General features: G+C 51.7%; 1 protein-coding gene across 4 annotated transcripts in view; it reads right to left on the reverse strand.

The window, feature by feature from the left end:
- TPST1 (tyrosylprotein sulfotransferase 1) overlaps window positions 1-14,121 on the reverse strand; it is a 53,254-nt gene extending 39,133 nt beyond the window's left edge. Inside the window, exons 1-3 of one of the 4 annotated variants that reach the window (XM_068154657.1) lie at window positions 13,513-14,121; window positions 13,064-13,136; window positions 12,003-12,192 (exon numbers count right to left, since the gene is read on the reverse strand). The gene's annotated coding sequence lies outside the window, so the exon portion shown is untranslated. Of the gene's footprint in view, window positions 1-6,667; window positions 6,997-12,002; window positions 12,193-13,063 lie in introns of those variants that run through there. The other 3 variants (XM_068154662.1, XM_068154661.1, XM_068154656.1) reach the window with 3 other exon arrangements.
- Between the last annotated feature and the right edge of the window lie 33 nt (window positions 14,122-14,154).

Raw genomic sequence — 14,154 nt, forward strand, 5'->3', positions numbered from 1 at the left:
CTGCTTTATAAATGTGACAGCTGAGAATCGACCTTTCCACGTGCCTGGAGAAATAATTACAGAGCTCAGACCATCTCCATGCAGTCCTCATCCCTCTCCTCAGAGGTGTTTTAGGCATCAGATGTATTTATTTCAGGGGGGGAATATTTCTTTCCCCGGCTGTAAGAACCTCTGGAAGTGCCAAGTCCTCAGGTTTTGCAGCTGGTGAGCAGGAGCTGGTGGCCATCCAGTAACTGTAGAAGTTTTTCCAGTCACAGTGCAGGAGTGAGGACTCTCCTCCTTTACATTTGCAGGCATCTCCCCCTGTCCTTGGCTGGCAGACAGCTGCCTATGTGGCACGATGGACGTGTGCAGGCGGAGCGCTCGGCTCCACCATGGGGACATCCAGGAAGCCATCCTCTCATTCCTTCCCTTCCTTTAGCTTTCCCTAAAACCAAAATTAACACCCACCACCACCACCAATATCACAGAAAGTGGCTAAGCTGGAGCTCTGATCAAGCCTCCCATGACCACTACCACGCTGCTGAAGGTCTTTGAGCAATGTGTGATGATGGTAATGCTCTCAGCCGCGTTTGCTGAGCTCCCTGCGTGGCTGCTCGCAGAGACACGGAGCAAAGCGCTGGGCTTCAACCCAAAGGTGAGGAGTGGTGCTCCCCAGAGCCCTGCTGCACCCACACAGCCTGTCCTCAGCACATCCATTCATCAGGTCCATGGTGTCTGCCTGGGAAAGCAGCAGCACGCCAGCCCCTGCTGGGAGAGCTCAGCTATCTCTTGTAGGACAGGCCATGGAGATGCTGAGGGGACTGCAGCATCTCTCTTAGGAGGAGAGGCTGAGATCACTGGGGCTCTTTAGCCTGGGAAAGAGAAGACTAAGAGGTCTTATCCAATCCCTATTCTGTCACTCTGTGACTTGTCCCAGGAAGTTTAAATGCCTGGCAATGCTCAGTGGTTTGCAGGATTAAGTACTGAGTTTGTAAAGCAGTAGCACATGTGGTGGCCACTTAATGAGCTAAATATTCATTAGCTTATTAAGAAATTATCTCCTCTGTGTCTGAAAAATAGCATAAGGACATGAAAGAGCAGCTCATAAACCCCCAAACTCTCTGCCAGAGACACCAAGCTCTGCTCCCATAGGATCAAAGGCTCCTCTGGTTGGGACAGTGGCAATGAGGCATCACTGAAACCACCTCAGCTGCACACACTCTGCCTGGGCAGCTGGCTATGGTCCACGCAATGAGCCTCTCCAGAGCAGGACAGCCAGCTTGGCTGCTCTTGCAGGACTTGGCTCCTGCAACCACAGCAGTTCCAAACCCCAAAATATCCCCTGGCCTGGCCACGTTGGCATCTCTGCTATGCGCCAGGCGTGGGGGCTGAAAGCAGGAGCTGTGCAGTGCCCGGCGGGGCTGCCCCTCGGCCCTTCTTAGCTTGCCAGGGGCTGCAGAAGTGCAAACAACTTTCAAATGACAGAAAGCTCTGGGGGAACACAATAGTCACAGAATCATAGAATCACTTTGGCTGGAAAAGGCTCTAAGATCAGCAAGTCCAACCACCAACCCAGCAGCACCCATGCTGACTAAAGCATGTCCCCAAGTGCCATGCCACGCCTCCAGGGACAGTGACTCCACCACCTCCCTGGGCAGCCTGTCCCAATGCCTGACCACTCTTGCAGTAAAGAAGTTTTTCCCAATATCCAACCTAAACCTCCCCTGGCACAATTTCAGGCCATTTCCTCTTGTCCTATCACTTGTAGAGAACAACCCCCACCTGGCTCCAACCTCCTTTCAGGGAGTTGTAGAGAGCCATGAGGTCTCCCCTCAGCCTCCTTTTCTCCAGACCCAACAACCCCAGTTCCCTCAGCTGCTCCTCACCAGCTCTGTTCTCCAGGCCCTTCACCAGCTTTGTTGCTCTTCTCTGGATACACTCCAGCACCTCAGTGTCCCTCTTGCAGTGAGGGGCTGCTAATGCAATCAGACATGGTGCAGCCTTTCAACTTCCTTACAAGTGCTGTTAAAATTCACACTATTAAAGATGAGACAAGGCAGAACTTAAATCCCATCCCCACCACAGTTTCCTGATCCAGACTCGCTGTATTTTCATTGTCTCCTACCTCCTTTATGGCTGAGTTTAATTTGTCAGCTAAAAGGAAGTGAACTAAACCCCAAGTATCCCTACTTGGGGGCTGCCAGGCAGCCCCACTGCTCTCAGGCTCACCACCAGCAAGCAGCAGTGCAGTGACTGGAATCTGACACCTTTCCTGGGGGGAGATGAGGAGGGTGATGTGATGCCCTAAAGTAAATAAATGAAACCCCACTGCTTTTGGGGCCAGACTCATGTGCTGGCTCCAGCACCCCACTCTGGCAGTGGGTTATCCTTTTGGCAGTGGCTGAACAGCTCAGCCCAGGATGATGCTTGCAAACCCCTGGTTTAGACCCATTCCCAAGGCCCTAGCTTCAGGTCTTGAGTGAGGCACACCAGTTTGTGAAATGGGTGAAGTCTGAGCCCCCAGGCCAAAGTCTGGGAGAAGAGTAAACAGGGGAGGGAGGAGTGGTGCCTTCTGCAGAGCTCCCCCCTCTCGTTTGGTTTCCATCAATCATTCATGGTTTATGGTGGCCTCTCGAAATGGGTGGGAATGTGGCATTTCTGAGCTGACTGAGACACTGCTGGGCTTGACACAGGGAGGGAAATAACCTGAACTGAAAAACACAGGAGGCACAAGGAGAAGAAATGGCCTCAAGCTGGACCAGGGGAGGTTCAGATTGGATATTAGGAAAACAAAAATCTTCCCTGCAAGAGTGGTCAGGCATCGGAACAGGCTGCCCAGGGAGGTGGGGGAGTCACCTTCCCTGGAGGTGTTCAAGAAATGTCTGGCCATGGCACTTTGGGGTATGGTGGTGCTGGGTTGAGGAGGCTGATGATCTTAAGAGGAATTTTCCAAGCAAAATGATTCCATGAATCCAAGAGAGGTGATGAGAGTGGTGAGACTCAAGCAGAGAACCTGAAATCTGCACCTCCCAAAACCTGGCCTGTAGGAAACAATAAATTCATTGTAGGCAAGCTAGGAAATGCAGACCTCCTTCCTCCCCATCCCCAGCTCCAGCCACTGGCTGACAACCCCCACAGCTCTAAACCAGCTGCTAAACTTAAAAAGCAGCACAGGGGAGAAGAAAAAATGCACCAAAGAAATCATCCCCTGAAGCTCTGCCCCATTCTGTGAGCATCCTGGGGCACAGGGACAGGCAATCTTTCCTTTCCTTTTTCCTTTACCCTTCATAGACACAAAACTGCACCAGCAGAGACAAGCAGTGACCCTGCCTGCAGCAGCACTGTGAAAACCATCACTGAAGCAATTTCCCAGACTCTGGTGGAGAGAGGGGGAACAGAAATAGCAGAATCAGGACCTGCCCAGCCCATCCTGCTTCAAACACCCCCTGCACAGCTTCTCCCTTATCTCCAGACACAGGCTGATATTCAGGGAACACTGAATGCTGTTTGACCTCTTGCCACAGGAGCCTGCTGGATTCTGCAGGTGTGTTCCCTAATGCTCCCTTCTGCACATGCTCCACCTTCAGCCCTGCAGGTACAAGGGGAAAATGAGATTTTCTCTGCCAGAAAGAGCCCAGAAAGGGCAGAGCTCTCCAGCCAACCTGCTGCTGAGCTTGTGAAATGAAATCAGCAGCTTTCCTCCCTCCTGTGGCCAGCAAGAGGCTTTTGCCATTAGATCAGGGCTTTTGATTCCAAACCCTCTGCATTCCTTCAGGCAGAAGTCCCTGCCTTGCCCTGCACACAACCTCTGACTGACCCAAGTCAGATGGAGTGCAGTTGGTTTTAGGGATCTTTACAGGCTATCTAGCCCAACACCCCTGCAGTCAGCAGGGACATCCTCAAATAGATCAGGTTGCTCAGAGCCCCAAACAATCTGACCTGGAATGTCTCCAGGGATGAGCCATCCACACCTCTCTGGGCAACCTGGGCCAGGGTTTCACCACCCTAAGCATAAAGGAAAAGTCCTCCTTGTCTCGAGTCTGAATCTCCCTCTTTTCGTTTCAAACCATCACCCCTTGTCCTGTCACACCAAGCCCTGCTAAAAAGTCTGTCCCCAGCTTTCTGATCAGCCCTTTAAGTACTGGAAGGCCACAAGGAGGTCAATATTCTATGATTCTATGGCCACACAGAGATAGAGGTAGGCAGGCAGTCATCCTTCAGTGGTGCCCAGAGACAGGACAAGAGGTAAGAGGAACAGACTTGAACATAGAAGGTTCCATCCTAAGATGAGGAGGAGCTGCTTTACTTTGAGGGTAGCAGAGCACTGGAACAGGCTGCCCAGAGAGGTGGTGCAGTCTCCTACCCTGAAGTAATTCAAAACCTGCCTGGATGCATTTCTGTGCAGCCTGCTCTAGGTGAACCTGCTCTGACACAGGGGTTGGACTTGATGACCTCAATTATTCTGTGGTATCAGTTTCTGGCCCAGTCTGTGGTTTTGGTGGGGTGGCCTTGGCTGGCTGCAGGGCCATCCAGCCACTCTCTCACTCCTCTAGTCAACAAGAGAGGAACTTCAGATGAAAAAATTCACCTCCTGGGTGAAGATAAAGACAGGACATGGCCCAGGGCCACCAAACCATCATAGTATCATAGTATCAGTCAGGGTTGGAAGGGACCACAAGGATCATCTAGTTCCAACCCCCCTGCTATGGGCAGGGACACCCCACACTAGATCAGCCTGGCCAGAGACTCATCCAGCCTGGCCTTAAACACCTCCAGGGGCAGGGACTCAACCACCTCCCTGCACAACCCATTCCAGGGCTTCACCACTCTCATGGGAAAGAACTTCCTCCTCACATCTAGCCTGAATCTCCCCACCTCCAGCTTCATTCCATTCCCCCTAGTCCTATCACTACCTGAGATCCTGAGAAGTCCTTCCCCAGCCCTCCTGTAGCCCCCTTCAGATACTGGAAGGCCACAATTAGGTCACCTCGGAGCCTTCTCTTCTCCAGACTGAACAGCCCCAACTCCTTCAGTCTGTCCTCACAGGAGAGGTGCTCCAGCCCTCTGATCATCCTTGTGGCCTTTCTCTGGATACGTTGCAGCACCTCCACATCCCTCTTGTAATCATTCCGCTGGCTGGAGGAGCACCCAGCCATGACACAGGGGGACGCAGCCCCTCCATCACCTGCACTGTCCCACACTTTTGAATTTCCAAAAACCAGCCATCAAGTACCTTTTAGCAGCACAGCACTGGAGCAAACTGGCCAGGAGACAAGCACAGCAGTGCTGCTATTCCTCCTCCAGTGACTGAGACAATGTGACTGTGCGATCAACCCTCCTGAATGCACTGGGGAAGCTGCCAGTGCTTGCACTGGATTTCTCTTGCCCAAACTCCAGCCAGCTTAACACAACCTCAGCTTGGAAGCCATAAAACATGAGACAAACAATGTAAATCAACACCACCAGCAAAATCTAACAGGAAACAGGCTGTGCTCTTTATTTTCTGGATGGGAAAGCAGCTGGCCAGCACAGCCACCATTCCCTCTGAAATTCCCTGCACCCTTTTGCTTGTTTAGCCAGCAGGGAAAAGGGAGCTGAAAGCTGATTTCACGTAACGTGGGGCTGGCTATAAATCAGCTGTGTGTGACTGAAAATTGGACAGAAGAGTCACAAAAAGAGACAGATGAAATATTATTCAACTGAAAGACTGTGGAAGGAAAACAAGTAGCAGGAGGAAACTGACATCTGGAGATGCTGGGATTGAGAGCTGACCTGAGGAGGAGCAGCGCGGCGGCACAGAGCATCACTGCGGGAGGAAAGGTCTGCACCATGGAGCTGCAAGTACCTGCACCTCGCAGCTGTTTGGGGTGTTTGAGGAAGGGCAACAAGGTTGGCAGAAAACTGAGTGCCACTGCTCCCTGCAGCAGCAATATTCACACCCCAGCCACAGTCAGTGCTGTGCTGGAGGGTCTCAGAAGCGCTCACCCACAGAGCTTGGCTCGTCGGTGCCGTGGGGCTGCGAACCGCACCAGGGATAAAACACGCTGGTGGGAAGGCTGGGAGCCAAGTGTCAAGCTTGCAGGAGAACAGCACTTCAGACAGCTGTTGGGATCAGCTCACAAGCACTCAACTGATACAACCCCTCTCACATTCTGATCAAAGTCCACTAAAATCCATTCCCACTCATTTCTCCCCCCCCCATCTATTCCCTTTATAGAGCTGCTGCAAACCCCCCCGCAGCGTTCCCACAGGACTCCACCAGCACATCTCCCAAGCTGCAAGCTCAGAGCTTCACCAAGACCAGCCACTGCCTCAGGGCTGAGCCACCTCCTGGAAAAGCATCCTGCTCACCCCCACCCGAGAGACACAGCCCCCAGCTCCCGGCACCGCTGCACTTCACCTCTTCAGGACCCTGGTCCCCATGGGCAGCGCCGAGCGGCTGCGAGCCCCGGCTCCAGGCAGCGAGGCCCCGCTCCAGGCAGCCATCCCCAGCTCCAGGCAGCGAGCCCCGGCTCCAGGCAGCTAGCCCCAGCTCCAGGCAGTCAGCCCCGGCTCCAGGCAGCGAGGCCCCGCTCCAGGCAGCCAGCCCCAGCTCCAGGCAGCCAGCCCCCGCTCCAGGCAGCCAGCCCCCGCTCCAGGCAGCCAGCCCCCGCTCCAGGCAGCCCCTGCGCTTCCCACCACTGACCACTGAAAGGTTCACCGGCGCTCGAAGGAGGGCTCAGCCCGGAGCCGGAGCTTGCTTGCAGGCAGAGCAGGAGGATCTCCGCGCCTGGAGAGGCAGCTCAGGACACGCACCGGGGCTTTGGTGATCTCTTCCCACCAGCTGCTAGTTCTTCCCCACCCGCTTTTATAGGAGCCTTGATAGCTCCCATTGGCTCGAGGCACAATCAGAGTGACTACCATGACCCATTTAAATTGCATTAAATAATTTCTCAGTTCATTGTCCTGCAGAGCTGAGTTCCATAGAAGCATATTTTAATGATTAACTATTGGGCTCTGCTGAGGCCCCTGCAAAAAAAAAAGAGAAGAGCAGAATCTGCAGCTTCCCTCTGCCCCTCCCTCCCTCCCCTCCTGCCAGCTCCCTGCTTCATCATCACCACTCTCACAATATTTATGGTTTTCTTCAGAGCCTCCGCTCCTGGCCCAACACAACCAGCTCAGCTGGCACTGGAAGGAAGGCTCCAGCTCCTGGAACTGCAGAAAAGTTGGGGAAAACTCAAACTCAGAAGTCCCAAAAGGAAGAAGCAACACTTGGAGGTTAAATAACGAAGCAGCAGCGTGTGTAGAGTCAGTCATAGGCAGGTTCTGGGGTGCCCTGTGGGCTTTCTCAGTGCTTTGAGCACTAGAGATGAGCAGGAGCTCATGGCTGGACCATGGAGAGCGCTCTGTTGCCCTGATGAAAGCCAGCAAGGTGCTGGGAGAAGTGAAGTTACCTGGAAGAGAAGGCTGAGGGTTGGTGCAGAACCTGCCCCACACATGGCTGATGCCAGCTGTGGTCCTTGCCTCAGGCTTTTCTTCCCCCTGGGGCTCCATCAGCAGGGGATTCAGGGCTGGCAACACCTTTTGAGCCACTCCCAGCATCCGTGCACAAGTGGAATACACAAGAGAGCAGCAACTGCTCCTTCTCCTCTGCACAGACCCCTGCCAAAGCAGCACAAAACCCCTTGAAGATTCTTTTAGACCTGGCAAAACTCTCTCTAGTCCAAGAGAGCACATTTCTGAAGCCCTTAGCATGTCTCCAGGGGTTAACTTTCACTCTTTATAAACACATCTCCATACAATGTGTGGGCAGAGCTGGGGGACCAACCCCTGCCTGCTCACTGCAGGGCTGGATCCTTTCAGCAGCTCAGACTTTCTGGTTTTGGATGCTTTTTCTTGACAGTGTCTGGTCTGTAACAAAAGGAATTTGCTTCCCAAAGTGACATCCCATGATAGAGGAGCTCCAGGGTCAGATGTGGGGCAAGACACCAGTTTTGGTGCAGAGGACTGGGGCGAAGGGGGCTGACCCACAGCTCATCCCTGGGGGCACAGATTGGGTTAATCAAGGCATTGCCCACTCAGGGGATGGGGGACTCCATCTGGCACCCTGATCCCCCCATGGAAATCTCTGGGCAAACCTTTAGCCTCATTTTCACATAAGCTCTGCAGGAGTCAGAGAGTGAGTCTGGGACTGAGCTCAGCAAGAACCTGCTCCTCTGCCAGCTCCTGCACTGAGAGAGCACAGCAGAGCAAATGCTCCAGAGGAGCTGCAAAACCCCCCTGAGCTCCAGGAGCAGCAACTGGGCTGTATTTTAATTCTCTGTCTTTCAAGAGGAGGAAGCCAACCAGTTCATGAGGAGCCAGCCTGGCAGGAGGAATCACCCTGCTGCAGAAACCCAAACATCCCAGGCTCCTGAGGTGCTGCAGCAGCCCAACACTGATGGCAGCAGCAGAGAAGAGCCCTGGTTCTGGCTGGCACCGATGGTTTGAGGTCATCCTCACTCCCCTGGGGCTGATATCCCAGGTTAAAGCTCCAGCTCACGTTGGACATCACCATCCTGCAGCCACATCTGGCTGGGGAGCAGTGGGACATCTGTGATTGTTTGGGTGAGAGGCAGAGGGATTTGCAAGAGATCAGCTGGGACTGGGGGGGAGGGGGTGTCCCTTTTTCTTCTTATACTACTATTCTTTTTTTTTCCTTTTTAATGAACAATGAATTTTCTGCCTGACCCCACAGAAGAAAAGAGCCAGGCAATCCCTGCCAGCTTTTCTCTTGCAGCCTGGCAGGGCCCAAGCAGGAGCCTGGCAGGGCCAAGCACTAATTGCATCTGGTGGGCTGGCAGGGTGAAGCTGCCTGGGACTCCAACCCAAGGGCTTTCCACCCCAGCAGCACAGCCAGCTTGTGTGTGCTCAGTGCCAAAGCTTGTCCAAGGTGGGTGAAGGCAGGCACCAGTGACACCAACACCACCCTCCCAAGTGCCCAGGCACTGCCTCCCCAGTGGCCTCTAACACTGCTTGGGGCCTCCCATGAAGTGTCATCTACCTGTGTGCCCACACTGGATGTGGCAGAGATGCTGATGAGAGCTGCTGAGAGGATGCTCTTTAACCCTCCCTGGGCACTTGGCCCTGGTGGGGCTGTTTGCAGCAACCCTGAGCCCTCCCTGCTGCTCCCTTCCCTGTTTGCATCAGGTCCTTCCCAAAGCATTCCCATCTCTTTTCAGATGTTCTCTCAGCTCTCAGGCCAGCTTTATTTTAACTACCTTTAAAGTCTACCAGCACCTCACCTACCTCTGTTGGTTGTTTTTTATAAACACTAAAGTTAGTCAAATAAAGATCTCTGATGCAGAGGGAATTTAACTTAAGCAACCTGAGCAGGGAGACTTGCTCAGGGCAAGCAAAAGCTCTTGGGGTTTAACAAGTGCTCCCCAAGTGCCTGCTGTGTTTCAGCTGAGCTCTGGCCACAGCTCTGATTTTCTTTCTTTTTGGGTCAGCACAAGCATTTCTTTTTGCTCCATAAAAACTCTGCAGCAGGATTTCTTCCTGTGGGAACAGCAAATACTTTCTCTGTCAATGTTTTCAGCAGCTCCAACCTAAACAACTCTGCCTACGACTCCCTCCAGGATGCTGGCTGGATCCCAGGCTGGGCCTCTGGAGCAGCCCCTTTGGAAAGGGGGCTACCACGACCTTCCTCTCCCTGGGAAGGACAGAAAACATCACTCATGGTTTTAGAGGGCACTTTGGGCTTCTTTAGGGAATTCCCTGGGCTCATCTGGGGAGTGTTGGGGGATTGGAGACATCCAAGCTGCTGCTGAAATACTTTAAAGAGCTTTGGCATCCCAAGGATGAACAATTCACTGCCTGCCTCACCCCAGACGCTCTACCCTTGCAGGATCTCAACAAGGAACAGGGATCCCAATCCCTGTCTCCCAGTGTGCCATCAGGAGCACTGGGTCAACAAGTTGCTGGGGAGAAACCAGTGTCCTTAGGGCAGGATCTCACTGCCCAGATGAAGGCAGCTGGCAGGCAAGGAAGAGGCATGGTGCTCATTTTGGTACTCACCACTCATTCACCTCATGGTGGCTTTCCAGCTGCCTCTTCCCTGCCCTGCTCTTTCCATGATCACCTCCATCACCTGGTCCAACCCCTCCTTGCTCAAGCAGAGTCACAAAATCACAGAACTGCCTGGGTTGGAAAAGACCTTTAAGATCATCAAGTCCAATCATTAACCTAACACTGACAAGTCCTCAGCTAAACCATGTCCCTGAGCACTGTGTCTACATGACTCTGAAACACCCCCAAGGATGGGGGTTGAACTCAAAGATCTCCAGAGGTCCCTTCCAACCCCTAACATCCTGTGATGGGACTCCACCATGTCCCTGGGCAAGCTGTTCCAATGCCTGATAACCCTTGCAGTAAAGAAATTCACCCTAATATCCTAACCAGGTCAACCAGGTCTTCCTCCTGCAACTATCCATTGGGAAAGACCAGAATGTCCAACAGGATGGAGAGCAAAGTACAAATGAGCAGCCTGCAGCTCACCCTGCTCCCTCCCAGCACAACTGGCTTCAGTCTGCACCAACCCAGCTTTGCTCTAGCTGATTTCTTGACTCCCTTTCTTCTAAGGTATGAGAGTTTCAAAAGTTATGCCCAGGTTGATCACTCTTCATGGGCCAGGGGGCTGCTGGGATCACAGCAGCTGCAGCCACCCACCCCTGATGCTGGGAGTCCTTATTTTAGGGTGTGATTCCCAGCCTGCTTGGGCTGGCTTCAGAAGCCACAGCTGGGCTATGGCCAGTAAAGATTTCAGCAGGTAAGAAAAAGTTGTGGACAGAACTGTTGAGGACAGAACCCTTCTAAAAACATTTGTACAGACTCTTTGGAAGGCCCAGTGGATGTTATTTAACTCTTCCAGCACTAGGCTGGAGTGTCATTTCACAGTGGATGTTATTTAACTCTTCCAGCACTAGGCTGGAGTGTCATTTCACTGCACCACTTCAGTGTTGTTTGAAGACATGCTTCAGAAGGAAACCTGCCCCAAAAGAAAACCTCCCCCTAGAAGAACACCAAAACTCCACCTTGCTCTGGGTTTGCTTTTTCTAATTAGAGCTACCCTAGCAAATACATCACACAAACAGAGGAACAAAAAGCATTTTGCTCCCTGCAAGAGAGAGAGAGCTGCTCAAACTCTGCACCTCAGTGGTGGAGAACAACCTCCTACACAGCCCTGCCACACACAACCACCAAAGCTGCTCAGCTCATCAGTAGGGATTTCCTGTGCTGTCTACAAAGCTCCCTGCAGACATCTCTGCTTCCAGTGTATCAATTTCCCCTTCCCAGCACGACAGCACAGCCAGGTAGGAGTGGTTGATCCTCCTCCTCTCATAAAACAAATCTTGCTAATAAAACTTCTCCAGCAAGGTCTGCCAAACAACTCTAAAGCAAGCTGGCCTTTGTGGGGCTGAGTTTATGAAAGGAAAGCTCCAGGTATTTTAAAGTATCAAAACAGAGGAGAATTTTGGCAGCTTGTTCCCCTTTGCTCCCAGAGCGGCGCTGGGAGCTGCCCTAAGCAGAGCTCTCATCTGCTGAGACCCAAAGATGTGACACAGAACAGAAGTGAGGAACACATGGAAAATGAGAAAGCTAAAAATAGCATGGTCTTCCTAAACAGTCAGAAGGTGCTGAGTACTCTGCCCTTCTCTTCTCACAACTAGGGACCTTTTAAGTGCCCACCACGTGTGCCTTCTTGTCCCTGGGACACATCAGAGGGCCACTCTCCCCATGCTGTCTTCTCTCCTTCAAAAGGAGCCAGCACAGTACATGTACTGTGTTAGGTAACTGGTTAGCCAAGCAAACAAAAAGCAGCCCTGGCAGACAGGCAGATCTTTTCTGGAGTACCCAGGACACCAGAAGAAGGGTATCACATAAGCAAGATGGCATTTGCTTTCCAGAAACCATTCCTGAGTCTTGGGTTTCCAAAGCACACACTTGAGGGTAAACAAGGGAAGCAGAAAGCTGCGCTCCGAGCCAGAGCAATTCCTCACCTGGACTCACACAGTCAGAGAGCACCAGCAGTAGACCTGAACACCATTCCTTGATGCAATGCAGATGGGGAAATGCCAGATCCCTTTCAAATGTTACTCAGTATTTCATGTTTAGGGAAATTACAGTTTGTGTATCTTGAGTCTGAAGAAGCCATTTGTGCTTCTGCACTGGTTTAAAGCCCATCTGGAACTGATTTGGGTAAGAAGGTTAAACACAACAATAGTGAACAAGTTCTTGTCTCTTTTACAACACACACACACCAGAGGACAACAGGGCTGCTGGCCACAAATCCATTAGGGTAACAAATCAACACTCCCCAAGATGAAACATTCAGCTTCAGAGATCAGTCAGAACATTCTTGCTGGCTAAAGATCCTTGTGACCTGGCCCCATCTGCTCTCTGTGCATTCAGAACATGCTTCCATCACTTTATCTTAGGAAAAGACAGATAAGAAAGCAAACACTTGCAGCCCAAGGTCTCAGCATGTCAAAAAACAACCTCCATGACTGCTGAGGCTAAAAATGCTCCTTTTAAAATACTTGCATGCCACCCCATGATTTGATCTACTGATCTCTTCTCTTTTGTTCTGCTCTTAGATGAGAAAAGTCTACGTCGTAGTGTCCCAAAACGCACTGAGGACTTTCCCCCCCTCTCATACTCCACTTACCCAGTCAAAATGCACCATTAGTCTCCAGCCCCTGAATGTATTTGCATAAGATAAATGATCTTTAAGAGGTTACAAATCTATTTTCCACTCATTTCCTTTCCTCTCCAAACATCAAAGCAGCTTGAAATGCCATGGAAATGCACATCACAAACCCCCCCAGACGCTGGGAAGTTATCGCTGCCTTTCATGCACAGCACAACTAAAGGTCAGAAAGTGTAAATTCTCTGCATAAAAACACAAAATCAAACCATGACAGAAGTTGGGGGGGGGGGGGGAAGTAATATATTCTGATTCAAGGTCTTGTATCTTAAGGGCAGCCCTGGCTGCAGTGACCATGAAATGATAAGAGCTGAAGACCCTCAACGCGGCAAAGAGAGTGCGAAGCAAACTCACTGCTCTGGATTTCAAGTGAGCAGACTGCATCCTCTTCAGGGATCTGCTTGGCAGAGTCTCATGGGATAAAGCCCTGGAGGAACAGGGGCCCAAGAAAATTGGTCAATATTCAAGGACCATCTTCTCCCAAGGCCAGGAGCAGTGCATTCCAAGAAAGAAAAAGGCAGGCAAGAGTGCTGGGAGACCAGTGTGAATAAAGATGGCACTCCTGGACTTACTTGGGGCACAAAAAGGAGAGTCTAGAAGCAATGGAAACAACAAGAGACCATGTGGGAGGACTACAAAGAGGTTGTCCAAGCAGCCAGGGATCAGGAGTGTGTCCAGAGAAGGGCAGTGAGGCTGGTGAAGGGTTTGCAGGGTGACACACAATCCCTCAGCTGAGGGAGCTGGGATTGCTTAGTCTGGGGAAGCGAAGGCTGAAGGGAAATCTTTTTGCTCTCTGCACCTACCTGAAAGGAGGTTGGAGTGAAGCTGGTGTTGGTCTCTTCTCCCAGATAAGCAGCAATAGGATGAGAGGAAATGGGGTTAAGTTGTGCCAGGGGAGGTTTAGATTGGACATGAGGGAAAACTTCTCTAGTGACAGAGTGGTGAGGAGCTGGAACAGGCTGCCCAGGGAGGCGGTGGAGTCTCCATCCCTGGGGGTGTTCAAGAAGCTGTAGATGTGGCACTTCATGGTTTAGTGGCCATGGTAGTTAGGTTATGGCTGAACTTGATAATGTTAAAGGTTTTTTCCAAACTTGATGATTCTATGATTCTAAGTACAGATTGTTAGACACCCTTGAGAGCAGTGACCCCACCAACAGGTCCATGATGCCAACAGCCTGCTGGCCAGACACCAAACCCTTCCTGTACCTGTGTTCTGACCCCTGAAAACTGCCCCCTTTACAAACAGCTCCAGAGGCTGCCTTCAGACCATATTCTGGAAAGGCAGATGAAAACAATTACCATGCTAGCTCTGCTATGATATTGCCAGCTGTATGTCAGCCTATTCACATGTACAGCTGCTACACTGGGAACAGAAAAAGCACAGAAGAAAGCTGCAGATTCTGTGCCACATCATCTCTCAGACTGCTACAGCACAAAACCCATTT

The sequence above is a fragment of the Melanerpes formicivorus genome, unplaced genomic scaffold (genome assembly GCF_026170545.1).
Source record: "Melanerpes formicivorus ecotype bairdi unplaced genomic scaffold, bMelFor1.0.p_v2 SCAF_29, whole genome shotgun sequence".
NCBI lineage: Eukaryota > Metazoa > Chordata > Aves > Piciformes > Picidae > Melanerpes > Melanerpes formicivorus.